Source organism: Larimichthys crocea, chromosome XIX, assembly GCF_000972845.2.
Source record: "Larimichthys crocea isolate SSNF chromosome XIX, L_crocea_2.0, whole genome shotgun sequence".
Classification (NCBI taxonomy): domain Eukaryota; kingdom Metazoa; phylum Chordata; class Actinopteri; family Sciaenidae; genus Larimichthys; species Larimichthys crocea.
The window spans coordinates 7452474-7475841 of NC_040029.1; the positions used below are offsets into that span (position 1 = coordinate 7452474).

The 23368-nt window shown below is 41.5% G+C and overlaps 1 long non-coding RNA gene across 2 annotated transcripts in view; it reads left to right on the top strand.

Moving 5' to 3' along the window:
* The first annotated feature begins 7047 nt into the window (after positions 1-7047).
* The window catches only part of LOC113748305 (uncharacterized), a 160487-nt gene continuing 144166 nt past the window's right edge, over positions 7048-23368 (top strand). For both annotated transcript variants that reach the window (XR_003464253.1, XR_003464254.1), the window contains exons 1-3: positions 7048-7158; positions 7373-7425; positions 7573-7640. This is a non-coding gene — a long non-coding RNA (uncharacterized LOC113748305). The remainder of the gene's footprint in view (positions 7159-7372; positions 7426-7572; positions 7641-23368) is intronic.

The following is a 23368-nucleotide window of genomic DNA, read 5'->3' on the forward strand; positions in this document are numbered from 1 at the left end:
TTGTAAGGGGGTTCTTTTTCTCTCTCACACACACCCGCATGCAAAACTATGCATGCACAAAAAACACACACACTCGCGGTGTCTTCCATCTCCGCTGTGAAGCCAGACCCCCCTCGGCTTTTCTCACTTGTAATCATGTCCAAATTTGCACAGGAAGGCAGGGGGAAGGGGAGAGCCATGTGAACTTGTGTGGGTGTTTTCTGTTTTTTTTTTCTTCTTCTTCTTCTTCTTGCTAAAAACCCGCTTATGATTACCGCCGATCTCCAACACCCGAGATCCAAATCACCTTCTGAAGCCTTTCAAACGCCGAGCTCGAAAACATTTTTTCCTCTCTGTCCCTTTTTCAACTAAAAGTGAAGTTTGGCTCGGGGTAGAAGAGACGCTGTATCCGCCAAGTAACAAGTACATAAAATAATAAACGTAAAGAATGCAGAGAGAAGTCCTCGCTGCTAGGAGGCCTTGAAGGTAATTGGTAAACAACAAGTGGGACAACTCGCAGAAAGTTGTGGTGGCACAAAAAGCTCAAGGAAGAATCCGGTAGCAGCTGTTTTTGTGATTCAACACATGAAGGTGCATGAATCAAACATTCAACATTTGTGATATTTAAGTGCTTGGTGAGATCAATTCGTGCTGTAGTTTCATTTTGCACCACTTTAACTGTGTTTTATCTCCGTCTCCTGGTCCACATCTCATCTCCGTGGACCAATTACATTGTTATGTTCTTTCTAAAAGTTTAATTACCTTGTATTGAGTTGCTTTAGCTGTATTTGTTCTTTTATATCCATGCCTGTAAAGCTTATTAGACCTGAGCTTATAATTGAAATTTGGCACCGAAGTGAATTCATGTGCCAGAGCTGCTTCTGTACCTGCGTGCTTTTTGTGAAATACGACCATCATGTCCGATTTTTTTTATTCAAATATTACATTTAAGCATGTCATCACGTCAGATTTTTAAAAGCCGTGTTCTTGTTAGGGCCGACATGTACTTGGCTTCCTCCTGCACATCTCCATTCAGTCCTCGTGTTGCTCTCGGGCAGCTTGGAGGAGCTTGTGGCACTCTGTGTAAGTGTATGTGTGTGTTAGTGTGTGTGTGTTTGGGCCCACCTTGGCAGTGGCACTAGCTATCAGCAGGGCCCAGCCGGCGTGCTAGCAGTGAGACTGTAGTGTTTGTAACAAAGCCGGTCTGACTGTAACGATTCACATTTGTCCCCTGGGCGAAGCGAGGTGGAACCTTCCAGGAAACAGGCTCTAAATGGATCTGCGGAGGGCGGCGGCGGTGGCGATGGCAATGGGTGCGAAGCTGCACAGGCCCCCCTCACTGCCATGTGTGCTGAGGAAGTCGGACCCTGCTTGAGACAGCCAGGATGTCTGGCCAAGGTGTCGCACGAGACATGACGGTGGGATGGAAGATGGATTCCTCTCCTTTAGTTTACCTTCTTTCTTTCTGTGATCGTCAATCAAACGTCACACAAAAACTGACATGTAATCACAGCCGACGCCCGCTGCTGACCGTCTTGCCTAGAACGCATCCTCGTACGAGAAGTTTGTCAGAGAAGTTTGCTGATCTGCTCCTTACAAACACCCCGCCGCCCTCATTTGCGTGATCTCGCTGAGCATCAATCTGCTGTCGGTGACGATGTCGGTGCAAAGGGCCGCTGCCTCTGATCGGGTATGAAGGCTTTAAATAGCCGCGTGGCTCAGATTGCACGGTGTCAGGGCCTATTGGCTGAGGCAGGCACAGAGAGAGATGATGATGATGATGGTGGTGGTGATGGTGGTCGGACTGGGTGAAGTGGGTCAGGTCCGAAGTGAGCGGACATGAGAGTGACACCGGCGTGTGACGTGACCCGTTAGCGGTGGGGTGGATGGACTCGGGGCAGTTCTCGTCCTTTCTGTCTCGGCCGATACAGGACGCTGGTAGCCACGGGGCAAACAAATCAGAGGGAGTCAGAGTGACGCTGGCTGAGAAGTTTACTTCACTCCACGTCCACTCTGAGCTGCAGCTCCGCTCACATTCTTCAGAGTTCCACTAGTTTCTTTCTCAGATGAGATGATTTGATCACCTGATCTGATTTATTTATTTTATCTTTATCAGCATATTACACACATGTTGGTTTAAAGTTTCTTTATTGTTGTTTATCCACTTTATTTAAAGATTTCTTTCTCTTTTAAAGTTCATGACGTCCTTTAGAATTTCTTTATTTAAGATTATTTCATTTTTCCTTTCCTTCTTTCCTTTCTGCCTTTCTTTAAGATCACTTCTTTCTTCCCTTCAAGGTTCTTTCTTTCTCTAATATTCTTCATTCATTTCTTCCTTCCTTTTTCTTTCTTTCTTTCTTTCTTTCTTTCTTTCTTTCTTTCTTTCTTTCTTTCTTTCTTTCTTTCTTTCTTTCTTTCTTTCTTTCTTTCTTTCTTTCTTTCTTTCTCTGTGAGATTCTTCATTCATTTCTTTTTTATTTCGTTCTTTCTTTCTTTCTTATATTCTTTTTCTTCAATATACTTTATTTCTTCCTTTAAAGTTATTTTTCTTATTAATTCATTTGTTTATTTATTTGTACCTTCCTTCCTCTTTCTTTCTTTTAAGATTCTTTAATTAAGGTTTGCTCATTCTTTCTTCCTTCCTTCTTTAATATTATTTCTTTCACCCTTTCTCTTTTTTCCCTTCCTTTTTATTTCTTCCTTCCTTTCCTGTTTCCTTCCTTCCTGTCTTGCTGTTTGTTTTTTTATTCCTTTTCATATAATCAGTAGATTTGAGTTCCTTTATTCGAACATGTGTTTATTTTATTTTGCAGCACCAGCCTCCGTCTAACACCACCTCACCTACCTTTACATTCATGAAAAGCAACATAACAAAATTTTAAACTCATCTGTGTCAGTTCAGGATCAATTTATCCTGAATCCGGACAAATTGCGTGCTGGATTCAGTGCAGAACTACAGGGCTGGGAGTCTCTGACCATGATATTAGCTGGTGTCTTCTTGCCTCTGCCTAAACAGGGCATTTGTAGCCACGGGGCAGCAGCATATCAGAGGTGATCAGCATGATGCGGGCTGAGAGGACACACGTACACACTCGTAGCTCCACTTTGTGTTTGTTGCAGGGTTGGAGTCAGATCCTGTTAAATCCTTCAAAATATGCATAACCTGAGGAAACGGTGAAAACACTTCGGTGTAATGTCTAATATAAACACATGCTGAGAATAAATACTTTATATGTTTATATGTCGGCTCGTTAGAACATAAATCGGGTGAAATTTCACCTTCGTCAGTCGGATTTTTACAGTTGGAGCTCATCAGTCTGTCACATAATGACATGATCTAATTTACTCCTTAGATTAGCACGTCAGTCAACCTGCCTTGCAGTCTTTTACAACTTGCACCTATCCGTGAATGCAATTTGTCCACACAGTTGTCAAGTTTTATGTATTTTTCACTCGTTTGACCTTTTTTTGAGCAACTTAACAGAATCTTTATCATCTTTGGGGGTGGCAGTAGCTCAGTCTGTAGGGACTTGGCTTGGTCCAGCATGGACCACAGCATGAAGCATGGACTGGTATCTGGAGAAGTACAAGTTCACTCCCTTGAGCAAGTTACTGAACCCCCAACTGCTCCCAGGTAGTTCCCCATCCCTCCACATTTGCATGTCTATGAGCCCTTTGTGTGTGTGTGTGGTTGTATTTCGGGCTTATATATTCTTCTTCATCTTCATCTACTATCTTCTGGTTACAACAAGTCAAAACGTCTGCTGTGGAAGTCTGAAAGTCAATGTGTTCTGGTCCATTTCCTCCTCATGTTGGTGTAGCTTTTACCTCCAAAAATCATGATCTAACTAATCTAACTATCTATTTACAACCTTGATTTCTTTTAGAAGAATGTTCCCAAAGTTCAGCCAAGAAATGATGACCAAAACTATGATAGAAATTGAGCTGTCAGAAATGCCGTCAAACACAAAGACCGGCTCCCAGGAAGAACCAACCAACCTCCGACAAAACCCAACAACAACAACTTGAAAAGATTTCTGCTAATTTGTGAACGTATCCATCGCCGTTGCGTCTCTGAAGGCCAAACCCAAAATACTTTGGGATTCCAGTCAGACTTGAGCGATGATTAGATTGCTTCACCCAATTCTTCTATCATCTGTCTCTCAGTGCCTTTAATATGCAAATTGTAGGTATGCAAAGCTCTGATGCTTTTATTTAAAAGACATGTCCTCGGGCGATAGCAGTGGGCTTCCAGGGAGAGCTCTGTTTTAGTATGAAATAAATAGTTGTTAAAGGGATCACACAAGTTCGTATCTTGGAAGATGAAAAGCTAATTGACATGAATAATTTATTTGTATTGCAGTATCTTAAAGATATCAGATAGCGGTGGATAAATAAAACTTGAGTTCAAACATGATATGAAGCATCGACGAAGCCTTCCGAATATTCAGAGGGAATTACTTCTTTTAGATTAGTCGTCATCTTTTAAACTCATAATGGCATTTGTCCTAAGGTCACTCCACTGCAATTATCAAATATTACCAGAATACTCTGGGGTGTTAAGAATAATGATTTGAATATGAATCATTATGTTGCTCCTGCGTTTGAGTTTTTCAGGGGGGGGGAAGACATCCGCGGAGTGATGAGGTTGTATGTCAGCAGGTATGCAGTCTGTTAGGTAGAGAATGGACGCCTGACACAGTGATGGACCTTTTCTTTGACTTTGTTGTCTTTTTTTTAAAAACAACTCTCAGATAACAGGATTATATTTTGAAAGTTTGTATTTTTAGATTCCAGCCTGAGTTATAAAGGTCAAAGGTCAACATCAGACGCACAACAGGAGGTCCTCTAGCTAATAGAAAATCTTCTTTACTTCTGTTTTTTAATCTTTTTTTAGGACCTTTCTTTATTGATTCACTGGTTGGACGTTCTTTTGATTTAGAGTTTGGTCTATAAAATGTAGTCTAGGCTTTTTTCTAAAGCTACAGATCATGCACCAAATAACTTGATTTGATCAGCAAATGCTCCAAAACACAAAGATTATCACATCAGTTTGCTAATTTTACTTGAAAAATGGCCTTTAATATATTTTATAAATAGTGAAAAAAGAAACTTTGAATACATTTTCAGTCAGCTAATCCTTTACCTTTTTATGTTTGGGACTAGCAACAAAGGTTAAATCTCAGTTTATTAATCTATAAAATTGTGGAAATTACAATGTTTCTATTTTTTATCAACTAAGACTGATGATAAAATATTCAAAATCAGATTAAAAGGGTAAATAAAAGTGTAAAAAACACATTTGTTAATATTATCCTTACAAATCCTCCCAAATACAAATTTTATTGACTATACAACATATTAATCGCATGTGTGCTATTCTTGACTTATTGTTCAAGGATATGAGAATATACAATGTTACTGAATGTATTATGAATCTGTGTTTGTATAAAGCATGTATATTTTCAAAAGTGGTAAACATGTGATGATGTTTTTTAAAAAAGTCAGGAAAGACACTTACCAAATTGTCCCGTGACTTCAACTTTGAAAACTTTCAAAATGCAATCACTTCTGACTCAGTTTTTAAAAAATTCATGATTATGATTCTATTTTTGCAGACTGAGATGTTGCTGGAAAAGTTGCATCACCGTTTGACATTTAAAAAACAAAAAAACTCCTCCCTTTTTCCACTTCCCTTTCCTTCCACAGCGGTTTTATCTGTTTGCACTCATGTCGGAAAATGAATCTGATGATTTATCGGTGTCAAAATGATGCGTAACGCACCTTTTATGCAACTTTCTGTGGGTTTTGGCTCGAGGAGATAGTTGTTCATCTTCAATAAAGAAGAAATATGTGCTTGTTCTTCCCATCGAGTTCACCCCGAGATCCAATCAAATCGCTTTCTGTGATCGACTGACATTTTTCCAAAATGACGAAGCCTGCCCACCCGGCCCTCCACCCAAGCTAAAAGCGAGCGCTCAAAGTGTTTTAAAATTGCAGTTTGACCCCAGCATAGAGGAGGTCCACACACTCCGAGTTTAATCCTACTCCATATCTCTGTTGGCATAGTTAGAATTCAGAAGTGCTCGGCTCTAACTGGAAGGCCCTTCTGATTAGAGAAAACCCACAATGCCCTCTATTGTTGTTGTGAACTTTTGACTGCGTGGGCCGGGCCTCACCAGTGGCGAGCTGCACTGAGGAGTCGGCAGCGGGGCGGAATATTTGACATTTCTCCGTGATGACAGCCTTGTTACTACTCTCGTTTCGTACTGTATGCATCCTCTCTGTGTGGACCCACGTCTCCCGTGGCAACACAAAATCTGATTTGGATGACAAATACTTTCCGGCTCTGGAGTGTGGACTGTTTTGGCAAACTCCACCCAGCTTGTACTCAAATTGAGGCCCGAGCGGTTATTTTCAACGACTGTTTGACACACGCTGGGCGTGAATGTATTCTTCAGGGACACATTGAACATAGTTACCATGAAGTATCAGAAGCTCTTTTCTAGTGTACACAAGTGGTGCAGGAACATGACCTCAGAGAATTAATGTCATGCACAACCCTTTTATTTCACTGTTGTCGTACGAATTCCCCACTCCAGTTTTCATTATTTGAAACCTTTGAAATTACCTCAGATGAAGTGTAAAAGTTTAATAAAGACATTTATTTAATGAGTTAATGTGCAAACCTTAGAGCTAACTGCCTTGTAAATAGCACAAAACAGATAAAATAGCAATGCGAGTGGCTAATATGTTAGCGGTTAGCGGGGAAACAGCTAGCTTCCAGAACCACATTTGAGACCATTTTAAGTGATCCTAAATGAAGTGTAAAAGCTTGGAAAGCTTATTTTCTTCAATAAACACGTTTATTGAATAAGTTAATGTGTAAACCTGAGAGCTAATTGCCTTGTAAATGGCACAATACAGATAAAATAGAAAGAAGCTATGCAAGTGGCTAATACCTTAGCGGTTGCCGGGGCAACAGCTAGCTTCCAGGACCACATTATGTATCATATATTTTATATATTGAATTTTTTAATGTCCTTATATGTATTTCTCAGTATAGTCACGTTTTTAGTGAGCTTTTATTTTGTGTATTTTATTTTCTTGATGTGAACTTTGACTCCGAGTGTGATGTCACTGCCTGTGCTGATTAGCCCAGGTGCGTGCTGAGGAGAGGTGAGTCTTTACTAGCGCTCCTGTCGATAAAAGTGTTAAAACCTGCGGAAAAAACACAAAACGGCCTCATAAACTTTAATGTAAAGACTACTCAGGCTCTGTCCAGTGTTGTTGTGTCGACTAATTAATCGCGGAAACGTTTTTTTTAGTCAAATACAGCAGTGCTAATTGAAAATGCTAATTGTGCTGTGTTATTTCCTTCTCTCCTGTCAAGGTGTGCTAATAGAAACCCTCATGAAGCCACTGATTTAAACCAATTTCATCCTGGTATGTGAATTATGTTCCTGTCCAATGTTGAAACTTCATTTTACATGTTAAAAAAATACTAAAATAGAGTCCTAAGGCGGTTTGTTGTTGAATTATTCAGTCTAGACGCGTAACTGTGATTTATTTTTATTTCTTATTATTTTCCAGAAGAGAGCAGTGGTCCTCGTGTACTTCAAGCTGACACAAGACCGAAGCAATATGAAGTGCCGCGTGAGGTAAGATGAAGCACTGACCAACAAAGCTCGCTCTAAAATGTTTGAATGTGCTTGTTTCGTTTAATAACATATCTAATACTGTTAATATACCACTGCTACTACTTCTGCAATAGTACTAGTACATTGGTACTGACTAATCAGTGGTGCAAAGTGCATTTACTCAAGTACTGAACTACAATTTTGAGGTAGTTTTCTGTAGTAATACTTCTACTTGGCAACGATTCAAGGGAAACACTGAACTTTTTACTGCACTGTTCACAGTTTTAGTTACTAGTTTCTTTGTGGATTCAGATTATTCCTACAAAATCTAAAACGATGATGTATTTTGGCGGTATGGTCGGCCCGGCTCGAGCTGGCCGGAAGTCAGACACAGAAACGGCATAGAGAATCTGGACGGTTTTCAAAATAAAACACCCCAGTCGTAAAAACAGTGAAACTACGTAACTTATTTACATATTTAGAAGCACATGAACCAGGAAAAATGACCAAATATGAGCAAGTTAGTAAAGTCTGATGGGCAGAACGCTTTTGAAGTTGTGTTGGCTGAAACGGCGTTGTGGAGTTGTGACAGAGACTTCTTCTACGACTTCAGATCCTGATACACCTTTTCTCTAAATGAGAGGAAGCAGCTCTTCTCGAGTCTGTTACGGAGGCCCCGATTCAACTGAACATCTTTTAATATCCAGCTTTGTTTCAAAATCCGAGCTCCGTTTGTACACGGGCGCCGACCCAGAGGACATTTACATCGATTCACGTGTATTAGCGAGCGCTCCCTTACTGCTTTTTACTTCAAAACAAGCGCGATCACACAACCTCTCCGCCGCTAAGCAGTAAAATATCCTCTATTTTGAAGTCACGCGGTGCGCAAATGAAACCCGGCGTGGTAATATGAAGCAGGATATGTAACCTCACAGCTCTTCTGGACCGAATAGCAAGTGTTAAATGAGAGAGGAGTGGAGTCTTTGAATAGAGAAATACATTCTTATTGGGGAGGTGAGGAGCTGACAATGAACCCCCTCGCTCCTAGTTGAGCCTGCGAGAGGCCGACTTGTTCATCCCTTGTTATTCCGCTAATGTGTATGATTTAAGGGGGAATTATGCACATCTCAATGTGCCTATAAATGACATTATTCATGCACAGGTGCTGCACTAAGCAGCTCCTGAATGATAATTAAGATAATCTTTCTTTTTTTCTTCTTCTTCTTCCTTCACGCTCGCTCCCTCCCTTTTCTCACGGCTCCACTTTGTTCAGGCAATATCTCCTGTGTCAATACCTCGCAAGACTGCAAGCCCCTCTCCCCTCAGCCATTGTCTGATCCTTATTCAGCACTAAAACCCGCACTAACAAGTGAGACCACGTCTACGTTTCTCCCCCGAGCCCCGACGGTATTTCTGAGAAATAACGTGCCAAGTTGAATTAAAGTGAGAGAATAAAAAAAAAAAGAAGAGGAAGAAAAAAAAAAAACTTTTGCGAGGCAGAAACTTGGCTGCAGCGTTCCCGAGGGAATTCACAGCGCAATGAATTTCTCAAACGAGAATATGAAGACATTGATGTCGAGCACTTTGCATATGATAAGCTCTTTTTCCATAAAGAGAAATGATTAGTTTTGGAATGGTTAGGAAATGTTGCCGGGGAAAAAAGTGTTCCAGGCTCTCGGATATTAAGGACGTTTAGAATACATTAAAAAAAATAAATAAAAAAATGTCGTAGTTAGGAGGTAAGTTATGCCAAAATCATGGTTTAAGCTCAGTTTTTTTTCTGACAGAAAACACACAAAAGCTAAACTTTCTGACTTTGCACAGAGAGGAATCACATTTTTTCCTCATCTGTTTGGACAGTAGCGAGAGGCACGGTGCCAAATCTCGGTGCAGGAGCGCACCATCACCGAGATCCAGCTTCATTTGTGTTATTGAGGGGTGGAGGGGTGGAGCGGGGGGGGCGAGCGACCAGAGGCTTTTGGGGCTGGAACCCCTCTACACTGTGGTAAACAGTGAGCGATGATTATCGTCGCTTACCGAGAGGAAATCCAGCTGTATTGTTTTAGCACGGCCACTTGTTTACAAGAACCTCTCTCCAGTGGACGGGCTGTGCCTGATTCAGTTTTCTTTTGTGTGCAAATCACTCGTTTTGTTTGTATTTTTTCGATTTTCTTGTTGTGTTACGCTCCGAGTCGGCCCCTCTCTCTCCGGCCTGTGTTGTGAGGGAAGCCATCCAGTGTCTTTGCGGCCCGCAGCTGGGTTTCATTACCCGGCTTTTGCCACACCCTTTGATTCCAAATAAACACACTCGGTATGTATACCAAAGCGGGGACAAATAGGAGCTGCAAATAATTCATAGCATTTGTTTTAAACCACGCCGGTTGCCAGATGGGTGTGTGTCAGTGCTGTTTCTTGGACTGTCAGGTAAGTCGCAGGAAAGGTCGCATACCAGAGATGGAAGAACATCCAGAGAAGCAGCTCCTCATCTTGTGTGAAGCAGTTTAGTGTTTTTCAGCCGATTGTTTTGGTTTTCAACACGTCTCCCAACACCTGAATCCGCACGTTAAACACCTTTTTTTTTTGTTTGTTTGTTTGCAGCCGCGACGTTCCACACAAGACGTTTAAATTCTGACTTTTTTTTTTGTTGGTCACGGGTGGATTTTGTGCCATTTGTTTGTGAGGAACATGGGACATAAATCTGCACGGCGGTTTCGCTGCGGGGTAAACAAAATATGCCAGCGCGAGAGTCAACAAGTCCTTCAAAATTAAATGAAAAAATCGCTCTTTGCCTTCCAGCGGTTTCTCATCTAAACGCCCCTATTGGCAGGACAATGGCGTTTGTTCGATGAAGCTGATGATGAAGGTAACCTGCAGCGGTTTAGTTTTGTTAGGATTAAAGCAAAGTAAGTCAAAGGAATAATCTGAATTAAGTGCAGTTACACAGTAATCAGTGGCACTTTGCAGGCTCAACAGCAGCCCTCACTGTACTGTTAAAGAAAAACCTTGGACCACACATTACATCTGTCATCGCTGCAGTCGCAAAAGGCAGAATTAACTTCCTCTAAAACCCAGATTTCCTCTGCAAATGACACTGAATCATATATATTTGAACCGTTCCTCCTGGCTACAGCGTGTCCTGAAATGTCTTTAATAAGGATGAGGATGTTAAGGGGCTGGTATAGCTCCAGTTTTAAATTAGAAATAACCCCGCAGAACGCTTGACTTACAGAAAAGGTTAGGTTTAAACACAACACATTAATCTCTGCTTCTCGTTTGCACATTTATGGATCTGAGTAACTGTGTGTGTGTGTTTCCCCCCGTGTGTGTTTCTCTCCCCGCATATGTGTGTGTGTGTGTGTTTGCTGGACAGAAACACCCGCCGCCATTAACCAAAATATGAAAAAGCAATTACAGAAATGAGTGTGTGCAGGGAGAAGTGTCCACTGATATCCTGACTTGAAAATATGAAAAGGCAAATTTTTAAATCAGTGTTTCTGTGGACGGAGGTTTGTCCATGCTATCGGCTTAATCTAAATATGATAAGGCAAAGATGAAAATCAATAATTATTTGGAACATAATATACTCTGAGGATGCCCCGCCGTATATATCAGCACTCCCAGCAGAAGCAGGAATGTGAGCGCGGGCCTCGCAATTTCCACCTGATTACAACGATGGAGGCTCATATCTGTTTTCACCGGCTGTTCGTCTTTATTCCCTTTTTTTTTTCTCTCTCTCTTTTTCACGGCAGAAATTGCAGCTTTTACTGATGACAGGCAATTTGAAAGTGCCCTTGTTGAATAGTCACAGGTGCCATGTTGTTCGAATCAAGCAGACTCGCTCAGCAAATAGCTGAAGTGATTTTCATTATTTTTTTATTTTTTTTCAGCGTGCAGGAAGGGAGCGCACACAAAAGTCCATTCAGAATGAAATGCTGTTTTATGTGGCCATTAGCAAATTGGAGTTTTAGTTACACAAATATTTTACAGTGGCAGCAATAGTCTCATTGGCTTAAAGCACAAGGGGCAAAGGCAAAGAGCAAGTCCTGTTCTCGGTGCTGCAGCTGAAAGATATCTAGTGGAGTTTTTGGACCACTTGTGGCGCAGCAATTATTTACATTTATTATGAATAAATAAATGAATTTGTCAGTCAGAAATGTCCCCAAAGTGACATCATAATTATGTTTCTGCTTGTTAAATGACAACCAGTTCAGTAAATGACTCAATTGGCAAAACAATTCTCTTGACAGCTGTTTTCTCTACAGTCATTTTAGCTAAACTTTTTAAAAATATGTGTGAAACGATGTTATGGACTCACCCAGTCTTGTGTTTTTGTATGTTTACTGTTGTTGCTAGCCTGCCACTAATGTTGAACAAGTCCAGTGAGATTATCTCTCTCTCCAAGACCAAAGCAGCATCTGGAATCTGGTGTTTAGCAACAAATTTACAGCGTGTATGTGTTTTTGCCGCCTCGGAGTGCTCCGTCGCCCGCCGTCGCGTTGCATCTGTGCAAAGCGCTCAGGTTTCCGCCTTTTCGTCTTTTCACCTATGCCGCATAGCTTTCACGCCACAAGAAAGGAGTCCGGGGCGTCCTGCACTCGCCACAGATGTGTATACATATGCTAGTGCGTGTTTGTGTCATATCATTTTCAATATCCACATCTCTAAGATCATACACAACAGAATCAAGCAAACATTGGAAGGAGAGATGTGTGCGGGGGGGGCGGGGGTGAAACATCTTTGTTCCCTCTCCTCTTTAGAAAGCTTTAGCCGGCCCGTCTTCACTGAAGCATACAGGATGTGCCTGATGTTTCCTTGGCAAAGGAAAAGGTAAAAATAGAGAAGATTCATCTGGTTTGAGTTCTGTGGCACCACATTACTTTAGGGGTGATTTTTTTTTTTTTTTTTTTTTTTCCCTGCTCTTTTTGTTCAGCGGTCCTGGGCCCTTTTGTGTGATTGAAGCTCAAACAGACCAGGAAATGCAAATAATCCCAGTTCTGAAGACGTCCAGTGACGTGATTGTTGGGACGGTACATGGAGGCTGGCCGGCTCGCCACATTAAAGGGAGAGTTTGAGCGAGAGATGAGTGGAGACTGGGTTAAGTTAAGCGAGAGGAGAGGACTTCAAAGCCTGCTAGGTTCGCCTGCCATATTGAGAGTGACGAGATGTGTCTTTTATTAATAGCATTCACCAGAGTTTCTCGTTTCTGCTCTCAACTTGTTCCATTGTTCTACAATCACCGCAATGTGGGGACTGAATGAAAGGAGTTGTTTCACAGCTGCAGAGCAAATTACACCTTGATTACACGTGAAGGAGGCAGTTAAAGGATTGACTGTTTGTGATTGTTTGACACGTTTTAGGCCCTTTACCACCAAGAAGCGCTTTATATGTACATTTAATGACTTTCAAGTTGTCCTTACTGCGAGGCCTCGTCGTGATTCATACACATGTACAATATATTGTTGGTTGGAGTGGTATATTTTTGAATTTAGAAACAAAATACTACAAAATTGTGAATGAAAATGCTAAAACTATGAAATCATAGGATGTAATTTACACACACAAGTGCACACAAGTAGCTCTGGTTCGGGAACAGTCGGGGTCGACTGTAATTAAATTTTTATCTCTCATAATGGTGCTACTTGGAGATCTGGATATTTTCTGAGGTGGTACGAGGTGTAAAAAGTTTGAGAAACACTGGTTTGATAGGATTCTTGCTAGTCTTCCTGGCGTCCATGAATACAAAATAACCTCAACGAAATCCGGATGGTCATAGTTGGAATAGTTTAAATTAAGAAAGCTAAGAGGGATATGAACTGCGGCAAAAATAAGGCAAGAAAAAACCTGAAACAAAGACCCAATGATGGATTGACCTAAGCCACTGGCTCTCAATCGTGTGTCTCTTCAAAAGGACCACAAGATGATTAATGTGAAAGGAAAGAAGAACGAAAAGTTCTGCTATGCAGATTTGTATTATTGTGTAGTTTTTATTTGTCTATATCTAAAAAAATGTCTGCATGCACGCCAGAGAGTTTGAGCTCTTCTTTATTCACATGAAACAGTCTGAGGAGTGTCATTGTGTCACAAGGCGAAAATGTTTGAAATCACTGCCAATAGACGACATTTCAATTATGTCTTTTGGATAAATAGACGTAATAGATGGAGCTGGTCTATAAAGGAGCCAGGTGTACTTGAGATTTTTGAGTCTTGACAGGCAGCCAGGAGAGTTTGTAATGCATTTTGTCAATCTAATAAAAACAGTGCAGAGTTAATCTAGCAGCTCTGAGGTCTTGTTGTCCCTGAAATGTGATCAGCATGTTCTGATAAACTGTCTGCATCAATGTCACCATGACATTTTGAGTGATTTCCAGTTATCCTCCTGCATCCTATCAGCCTAAATAAAACAAAATACTCTTTGTCGGGATGCGAGGATCACTGCGGAGATCCACGGATAGTAAAAATTGGGGTAGAAGGTTCGGGTGTTACTTTATTTTTCCTATACTGACACAAGTTCTGCCTCCAAAAACTCCTTAATTATCATAATAATTTAGCAGCAGTGGTCTTCATTCACAGCCACTGCTGTACAGAAGTGCATCAGACACTATTTCAGAGCTGATTTGCATATTATGATGCGAGCACTGCCCATCATCCCTTCTCCTCATTAAACATCCGGTATCTCGCCTTCTTTTCGTCTGTTTTTAGAAAAAAGAACAGGAAAAAAAAATCTTGATTCAGCCGCTTTAATTCTCCTCAGCGGGCTTGTAATTGGTGTTTACGTGATTGGCTTTTACTCCGTTCGCTGCTTTCCCATAAATCCTTGTCAATCCAAAGTCGGCCTAGCATGTTATCAAGCGAACAGAAACAAATAACGCCACAAAACACCACAGTAAACATTCCATAATTGACTGTTTAGGAGCGCGATCATCAGTTAGGGTTTGATTTGAGGATGTAATCTGCTTTTTTTGTGTGTGCCAGGCCATCCAACCAAAATGGACACGCGAGTTAATGCAGCTCTAACCTCTGAGCCATTTATGCTCGTTGAACGTACTTGTAATGATTAAGTTTGAAAGAGCCATGTTTTATCATCGGCCAACACAAGAGTTGACAATCTTAAGACCTTCACTAGAAATAATTAGGATCTATTTGAATGCTGAGTGTGGTGCACAGTGCTGAGACAAGAGCTAAGCTTGTTAACGAATGTGGTGGCAATTAAATGGCTCACCCAACCCGCCCCCCCTCCCCGCCCACCGTACTGTTTGTTTTTTTTATCACCTGAAAATTGATTATAATTCTCAGCGTCGCTTGACCATAAAGTTTCAAAATCTCTGCCAGCATAATTGAAAATGCTCTCGTTCTCACGCCGCGACCGAGCATTGTTTTCGTGCGGCTTTTTAAAAAAATTGTTTCCCCACAAAAGACCAAAAGTATTTTTAGTCCCCGCAGATCCCACATGAAACCTGAGCTGGCGACATGGTTGAAATTAGTCCGTGCTGCTTATTTGAATGTTTTTCCCCCCTTCCTCCGCCTTTTTAATTTCTCCACATAGTTTAACATTAAAAATCAGGTCAACCTTTAAGATTTATGAGCAGAGAGGAGAAAAAAAGAATTAATGGTATGCTATTTTTATTCAGTCAGTCGTCTGTTAATTTGGTATGACCTTAGTCAAAGGCGGTGAAATAACAAACTCTACTTACTTCTTCTTAAGACCAAACCCCTGGTCTCCCATGTTGCTTTGCTGAGGATATGAGAAGAAGGGCCCGCTGCCAGTTTCTTTAACTCTTATCTGCAAAACTCAACACGCAGGATTTTCAGGACATCAGTGGCACTGAGAAACTCATACTCTTTCATCAATTTCATAGCGTATTGTTTCAATTAAGCATTTTTTTTATTAGTTGGAACCAATAAAAAGGCTCCTCAAGCTGCATTTCGACACATTTAGAAAATATATCCTGACAGCCAAATGAGGCCGCTCATCGTCCGATGGCGAGAAATGGCGACCATGAAGGTTGCTGCGGCGTCTCTGAGCGCGCTTTGTCCGCGAGCCGAGGCTGAGGTGCGTCACCTCCTTTTATTTCCCACCTTTTTCTCGCTGATGAGTTCCCAGTGTGACTCTCCTCGTGACAGCATCCAAACTTTGCTGCCTCAGAGGGCTGAGCGCTCACAACCCCCCATTGAAGCATCCCTGCAGGGGTTTTCTTCACAGAGGGGCTAGAGGCGAGGGGGGTGAAGGTGAAAGTTTGGCACCGAGCGACAGATCTCCCAACAGCAGAGGCCTTTGTTGCCAGGTTGCTCACGCTCGGCAACGTGGTTGAGCCAGGTGGCCTCTGACCTGACCTCTACTCTGAGGGAACCGGTGGGCAGAGAGGCTGGAATAAAAAAAATGAAAGGAACTGGCAAAGTTGGTTGGAAGAAAGGATCGGAATGGAGGAAGGGGAGATTGTGGGGGGACGGCGTGAAACAAAGTGTTCAGAAATAGGTCAACCGGTATCTCATTTTTCTTGCTAAGCTTGTAATCACCCTTGACAGGCACACTGTGGAACAGGCTATTCAGTTGGAATTCAGGGCTCATCGTTGAATTACGGACCCTAACCATCCGTCTCATGATGTACGGGAACATTTAGAAGATGGAAGTTCTTTGTTCTTTCTTTATTTTGCTGACGAAGCCCAGTTGCCTGTGTTAGTTATCTGAGTTAGTTGTGATTGTCTTTTGGTTGAGTCAACATGATGTTTCCCAGAGAAAAAGAGATAATGTTGATGTTCGGCTCAAGGGCACCTTTGGGGGAAGACAAAGGATTATTCATTCACTTTCCTAGACCTGTCCAACAAACTCTCAACAACTCTTTTACTTCACCAAACGTAGAAGAAAACATATTTTTTTGAAACAGATGCAGATAGTTTTGGTTTGATTTGCCCAAAGTTTTGGGATTGAGTTGTGTTCCGTCCACTATTTCTGGAAAGACACACTTCTATTGAATTTTGTAATTGCTCATTTTCAATGCTGCATGAACCAAAAATGAAATTTCATCCACCTCAATTGAATGCAGAGACCGGTATCGCTAAACCTGGGCGAATGAAACCCCCAACTTAATTGCCTGCCTTAGTGCCACTAAAGGTGGGTGAGAAAATGCATATTTGTAATTCGGTTGAACTGACCCTTACACCTTTTTTTTGTGTGCATATTTTCACCGGGATATCAACACGATCTTTATGAACTCCTCACAAAACTAGATCAGAAATGGAAGCAGCCTGGAAATAATTGCGTCCCGCTGATGAATGTTCATCAGGAAGCGATTCCCCATCTCGCCGCGGATTTAAATGTGATCTTGTTAAGCCACCAAGGGACTGAATCTCGCCCATGGGTGGCCAAAGGATACTCTGTCGCTAATGAGGTGTGCACGAGCCCCATGGGTAATGGCAGTGTCACGCCGAAGCTTTTTGACACCTCGGGGCAGCCGTACAGTATGGCCCAGGCCTCGGCTGTCGGCTGGCATTCATTTGACGCTGAAACAATGAAACACGTCGACCATAAAACTGGGTTTTCATTGGTAGTTTTGATCCCTTCCACTCTAAATACCCATTTTAATATGCACTTTACCCATTATGTCTGTGTTAATAAGAAGTCTCTTTGAGAATGTGCCCATTGTTGAGTGAGTCTGTTAATTATGACAGCTCAAAGTGCTGCTGTATTCTACTGACTCTTCCTCATAAGAAGCATGATTATTCATCACCACGATAAGAATTAATATGCAGCAAGGCGTGCTCCCCGAGAAATATTGTTGTTTTTTTTTCCTCTTCCACCAAATTTGAATGCTCCAAATTACACATTCAATCCATCTTTGTTTGTGTATTTAACCCTGTTAAACATGGCAGCACTTTGTGACTTTTAAAGACCCGTAGCTTATTGGACTTGGAGCTTGCATCGCTAAGTGACAATTTGGATTGTGTTTGCTATCAAATAAACACTTAATGTATCCGGGGATGTAAACAAATGTTCATTCTCTGCCATGCATCTGCTGGAAATAAAGCCCAGCTTTAGACTTTCAACCAAAATGACACCCGTTCTGATGACGCATTCACGCCCGCTGTATTTTTGTATTAGATTAGAGCAACACACTGCGGTCATTTTCCGATGATATGATAGATTGGCCTCAGCTGAAGAAGGTCAGAAAGAGAGCAGCACAATGAGGGAAGCTCTGTAAGCTCTGAAAACTATAATGGCGAAGGGATCAGAAACCCCTGCTGTTTGTATCCAGAGCATTTAATCAAACTGGCATTAGTTCAGCACTGTAGCTAAAACTTTGCTTACCTCCCAATCCCGGCTGGGAACTTCATATCGTTGACAGTAGCTCCGAATTCAACCATAGACTCAGCAACTAAAAGGATAAGATGAGCTTAAAGGGCTTTTTATAACCTGGCTATTCATCCTGATACACTGTCAGTCTAAAGGATACACTGACTGCAACACCTGTCTGAGAGTCCAGGAAGCTTCCAGCCATGACAAAGGAGACATTTCAAAGTAATTAACATGCAGATTTATTGACTGTTAATCTAATTTCTCACCTCAATCTCGCTTGTCAGGTGACTGAAAAGGCTTCCTGAATGTTTTAGTCAGTCAAAAGAAGGTAAAAAATATTTGTACAATGCAACACATACGTAAAAATGTATTGTTTTCTATTTAACTCTTCGGCAAATCAGCTGATTTATTACATTTACACCATAGATTCTGGCTACTATACTTGTTGGTTCGACGTGTGCTACAGGCATCAATTTACACATGTGATGCTCTGTGTTAGTAGCTGCACTGAATCTGTAGTCATTAAAATTATTATTTAGACATTGATAAAAAAAATGACATCCATAGAAATGTTTGGTCTTGAACTGGAGCAACTGCAGATTAACTCCGTACCCGACGTAAATACAATGTGCCGCACTGATCGGTTTCATGATCAGTGTTTATTGATCTAGACCGCGTATTTTTACCGAATATCAGCCAACACCGATGGACCTGGCCATCCCAAGCTGTGATATACTATCTGCTCATCCCTGCTCCTTTTCCATCAACGTCTAATCGCACTTTGCAACGTTTGTTGACTAAATAGCAGGCGACATGTTCTAATAATCTTTGTTGTGACGTGTTTGTGACACTTCTCCTTGACCAGTCATGATCAGCATGGCCTAAAAGTACCTTGATCATGTATTTATTATCACCTCAGCATGCCTGACAGCTATGTTAGGTTTCATCTAGTTCCTGTAGTGGGAAATGGGCAATTGTGTAACACAATAGCGTAGGTTTGAGTCTGCTGACTTTCCAGCATGTCACCGTCACTCTATCCAGTTTGCCTTGTCAACATCCACATTTTCTACATGTATATAATGTTGCAGAAATGCCTTCAAACAATCACAACATCAGCAACCCGGAAAATAAAGCCGAAGCATCATCTGACTGTCTGAAAACCAATTTCAACTGGATGCAGCAATAAGTCAAACCCTCCATCAGATCAGAGCATTCATATGATATCCCTGCAGCCAGTTCAGAGGCTGCACAGAGCGCCGCGCTTGTGCGTGTTTGTCAGCATTTGTGTGTGTGTGTATACGCGTAGTTACGTATCCACAGTAATATAACCGAGAATCATGATGCAAGCTTTTCGCCCAGAGTGTTTTTGAGCTCATTTTCAAATGGTAATTTGCCTTATCCGAAGCAAACTCACTGAGTGTAAGTAAGTGATTATTTGCATGGCTGACAATCATTCGGCACGCCTGCGGTCTTTTTCCAAACTGCTCCAGTTTGTCCAGTCTTTGAAAAAAAACTACTCAGGGACGGCCAGTTCTCTTTGAAATATCCTTTCATTTACCTTATCATTAGACAGAAATGTGGCATAGTTAACAGTGAGTGAGAAAACACAGCCAGTGTTCGTCTTCTTCATAAGGCTGATGAAGGCTTTGCAGCCTTAAAAAAATCTTCTTTGTGACTGCTGGAAAAAGACACTGTTAATCATTTTCAACAGCTACTTTTGCACTTTTTCCTACAACTTTCTTCAGTCTTTGGTTTGAGCACCTCAGGCTTTGGGTTTTTTATTAAGGCGCCCAGCTTCTGTGCTCTTGTTTAATTGCTTATTATCCCATTAGAAGCATCATGTTGGTCTGTAAAGTGCAGTAACGACAGGACGCACCGACAGCAGAACAATGCAGTGATTTAGTATCCGCACTCCCCCTCAATCACACTCAAATGTCAGCCACAGACTCATCAATGCCCCTAACCCTGAGCACACCCCTGAGACACACATACACTCACACACAGCCCACATGACTACACACCAGCCCGACATCAAGCCTCGCATGACTCTACAAAGATAGACACACATAGCAGTCAACATAATTACGAGACCTGAACAGTCAAATTTGGTGGTCGAAGTTTTATAAAGCTGTTTCCTGATGCTAGCCTCTGTGGCAGGAAGATACTGGAGTGCTACTCTTGCACGGTAGAATTGGTCCCTTGTTGCACATTTCTCTGAAAGAACAATTAAATTCTTTGCGCGATATAGAGGCACTTTGTAAAACGAGTACTTCTCAAGCAGTGCAGTGCAACCTTTGCTTTAAAGTGACAAAGGTGCCAATTTTAGCTGTCAGAAAAGGTGAATTATTACTGTATCTGCATCTGTTTTCCTCCGATTTTGTCAAAATTAGATACATAGATGCTGTGACTATAAAACACCTGAACATTTTTCGTTCCACTCCAGCTGCAAAAGTGTTGACTTTTCCCCAACCTTCACCAAATTTAAGATTTTGGAAAGCTGCTGTAAGATACTAGAGTACAACTGTTGTACTGTTTAGCATGTTTTTTATATTTCTATCCTGTTGCTTGTACTTTTAAAGGAACAATTGAGTTTCTCAAGTGACAAAAGGCGCCTAAATTCTTTGAAAAGGTACTGACAGGTACCGGTTCTTGTGGGAGGTAAAAAGGGACCCTCTGGGCTGAGAGACAAAGAAAAGGCTTTTGAGGAACCATTTGACGTACATCTGCAGAAATGGTTCGAACATAGGCTTCTTACTGTAAGAAACACTCGGGGGAAGAAACATAAAGGAAACCGTAACAAAACCACCAAGAACTATTCATGAAGAAGGCCACCAGCCAGCATTCAATACATGTCAATAGCAATCTGGTATATGTTTCCCTTCTTACTGAAAAACCTGGGAGGGGGAAACAAAAGTCATAGGAGTCCTTCATTTGCCATGCTCATCCATCAATCAGTATTTAGGACATTGGCAAGTGGTAATTTAATAACCAGTGACCTGGGCTGGCAGGAAGCCGGCCTGACAGACAATACAAACTCATTTATCATGGGGGAGCAACCGAGCTGTGCTGCTGTGGATCCTCTCTCTCTGATCCTGTGATTGTTGCTGCAGGAGTCACCCTCGGCGAAACACCGAGGGGGGTTAGGACACATGAAGCTCAGCTCAGAGATAATACATTTAAGTACAGCCGGATAATATGGATGCGGTGAGAAAAGCCGCAGCGAGTCTTCGAAACTGTCTGGGGTTACAGTATTTATGATTGGAAGTCGATGTGAAATTTTAACCCCCGGGTTTCACCTTTAATTTCTGTTCAAGTGGATTTAAAGGTAGTTGAAACCCACAGTGCAAGTCAACCTTTAATCACAGCTATATGATGCTTATATTGAGTGAAAAGTTCAAACCAAAGATTCCATGGTTAGTAAAGCTGCACCATTACCTCAGATGGAAATATTCTGCATGTCTTAGGCGTTGTTTTGTATCCATGGAACGTTCTTGTTATGTCATTTTGAAGAAGAAATACACACATTTTAATACATCTTGGTGTTGGTCCTGACGGCTCTACCTCTGCATTGTGAGATGGTCTAGTTCTTGCTCCCATAGGGTGTAGTCGTTGGGCTCTTTCACCCATTATGATTAATAAAACAATTGAACATTTAGTCACATTTTACCACTTCACAGTCAAAGAATGTATTACATGAAGTCCTGTGTCAGGAAATGTTATGTAAAATGGTTAAAATGGTTAAAGAAAACAGTCACAAAAACTAGTTCAAAAGGTAGAATTTTTTTCCTGACTCACTTAAAAAACTTTTGAGAACATCCTCATTTTAATGTTAACTTTGTCCAAGCCAAGAAAGAGCTCTTCCCCCACATGTTGCAACCTTTCTTTGCATGAAAAGCATGTTGATCTCCAGAGGACATCCAGAATGAGAGGAGGTTATATCTACAAGTATGACTGCGTTTTCACGTCTTTATTGGCAAGCCAGGGTCATTTCAGGATGTACGCTTCACCCTCGTTTGGCTTAAACGCTCAGTTTTGTCGAGCCTATGCGTGTTTGCCCACATACAGTAACCTCACATACCTCTGTGAGCTTCTGATCGCGTTGCTGCCAAATTGCAATCAGTGGGCAGGCGTCCACATGAGCTGCCATTAGGCCACAGTGTGGCAAGTTATCTGGCCCGCGGATGACTCACCCAGCGCATTTCCTCCTGAGGAGGCAGTAAAAGCTGTAATGTGGATTTTAATGCGCTTTAATGATCTTTTGTTTGTCTTGGATGCTTCCATTCCGGCTCGTATCAGTCGAGGCGTCGTCTTGCAGCGGCATCACCTGTAAATGTGATACGCTAATGAGGATGGTGATGGTGCTGATGATGTGTCATAGTGACAAGACGATGCATAATAATGCCCTCACTAACCTGGTAACCTCATTTATCAACTCGGGTGGGGTTGGTTATATCAGCGGTAATGCATGATCATATAGAGCGTGATTATATGGAGATAACATGCAGTACTTAAAGTGGCAGCAATTTTATTGTACCACATCTGTACTGGTTGATAGGTTTATTGACCTATATCAATTTATCATCACACTTTGGAGAAGGAATGAGTGAGTTGCTTGGCTCCCAACTGATTTGAGCTGTATAATGGATAAAAACAAAGCATTAAAGAAAGAAAGCTCTGCAGTGGATATTCATGGTGCCATGAGGATAAATCCTTATGACTTCAGCCATCTTTTAGGGCCACCATGAGATTAAAATTGCTGTTTTTTTTTGGTGAAATGACTCAACAACTATTGGATGGATTGCCATGAAACTTAAAGCTGAATCCTTATGATTTTGGTGATACTTTAAGGCTACCATAAACTTAATACTCCATAAACTAAATCACATAACTGAACAACTATTGGATGGATTGCCACAGTAATGTTACAACCTTTCATGGTACCCAGAAGATGAATTCTTATGAATTTGGCTATCCTTTTTGACTATCATGAGGTTAACATTTCAGGTTTTTTTGTGAAATAGCTCAACAACTACTCGATGGATTGCCATTAAATTTCTTTCAACCATTCATGGTGCCCGGAAGATGAATCAGACTGTCTCGAAATCTCCAGACATAACTGTTCCTGCAGACTTGTGTAATTTGTGGGCGCAGTCACGGGTATTCTGTCATACCCACAGTTCATACAGGCCACAAAAGGGTCTCAAGCGGACCTTTTTTTTGACATTCAGAGACCAGACTTCACCAAGCTTTACTGATTTAATTACCCACGATTCATTGAAATGCAGACATGACATCGTTTTTCCAGTTGCCAACTAAAAAAACCTTAATATGATTGCGTGAAATAATTTCGTTATTAAAGCGCTATTTGAATCATGGAGGCCGGCCAACATCTTATAACAGTCTCATGTCCTTGTGTGATACGATGATGAAAATGTCACAGTACGTGAATTCAACCTGA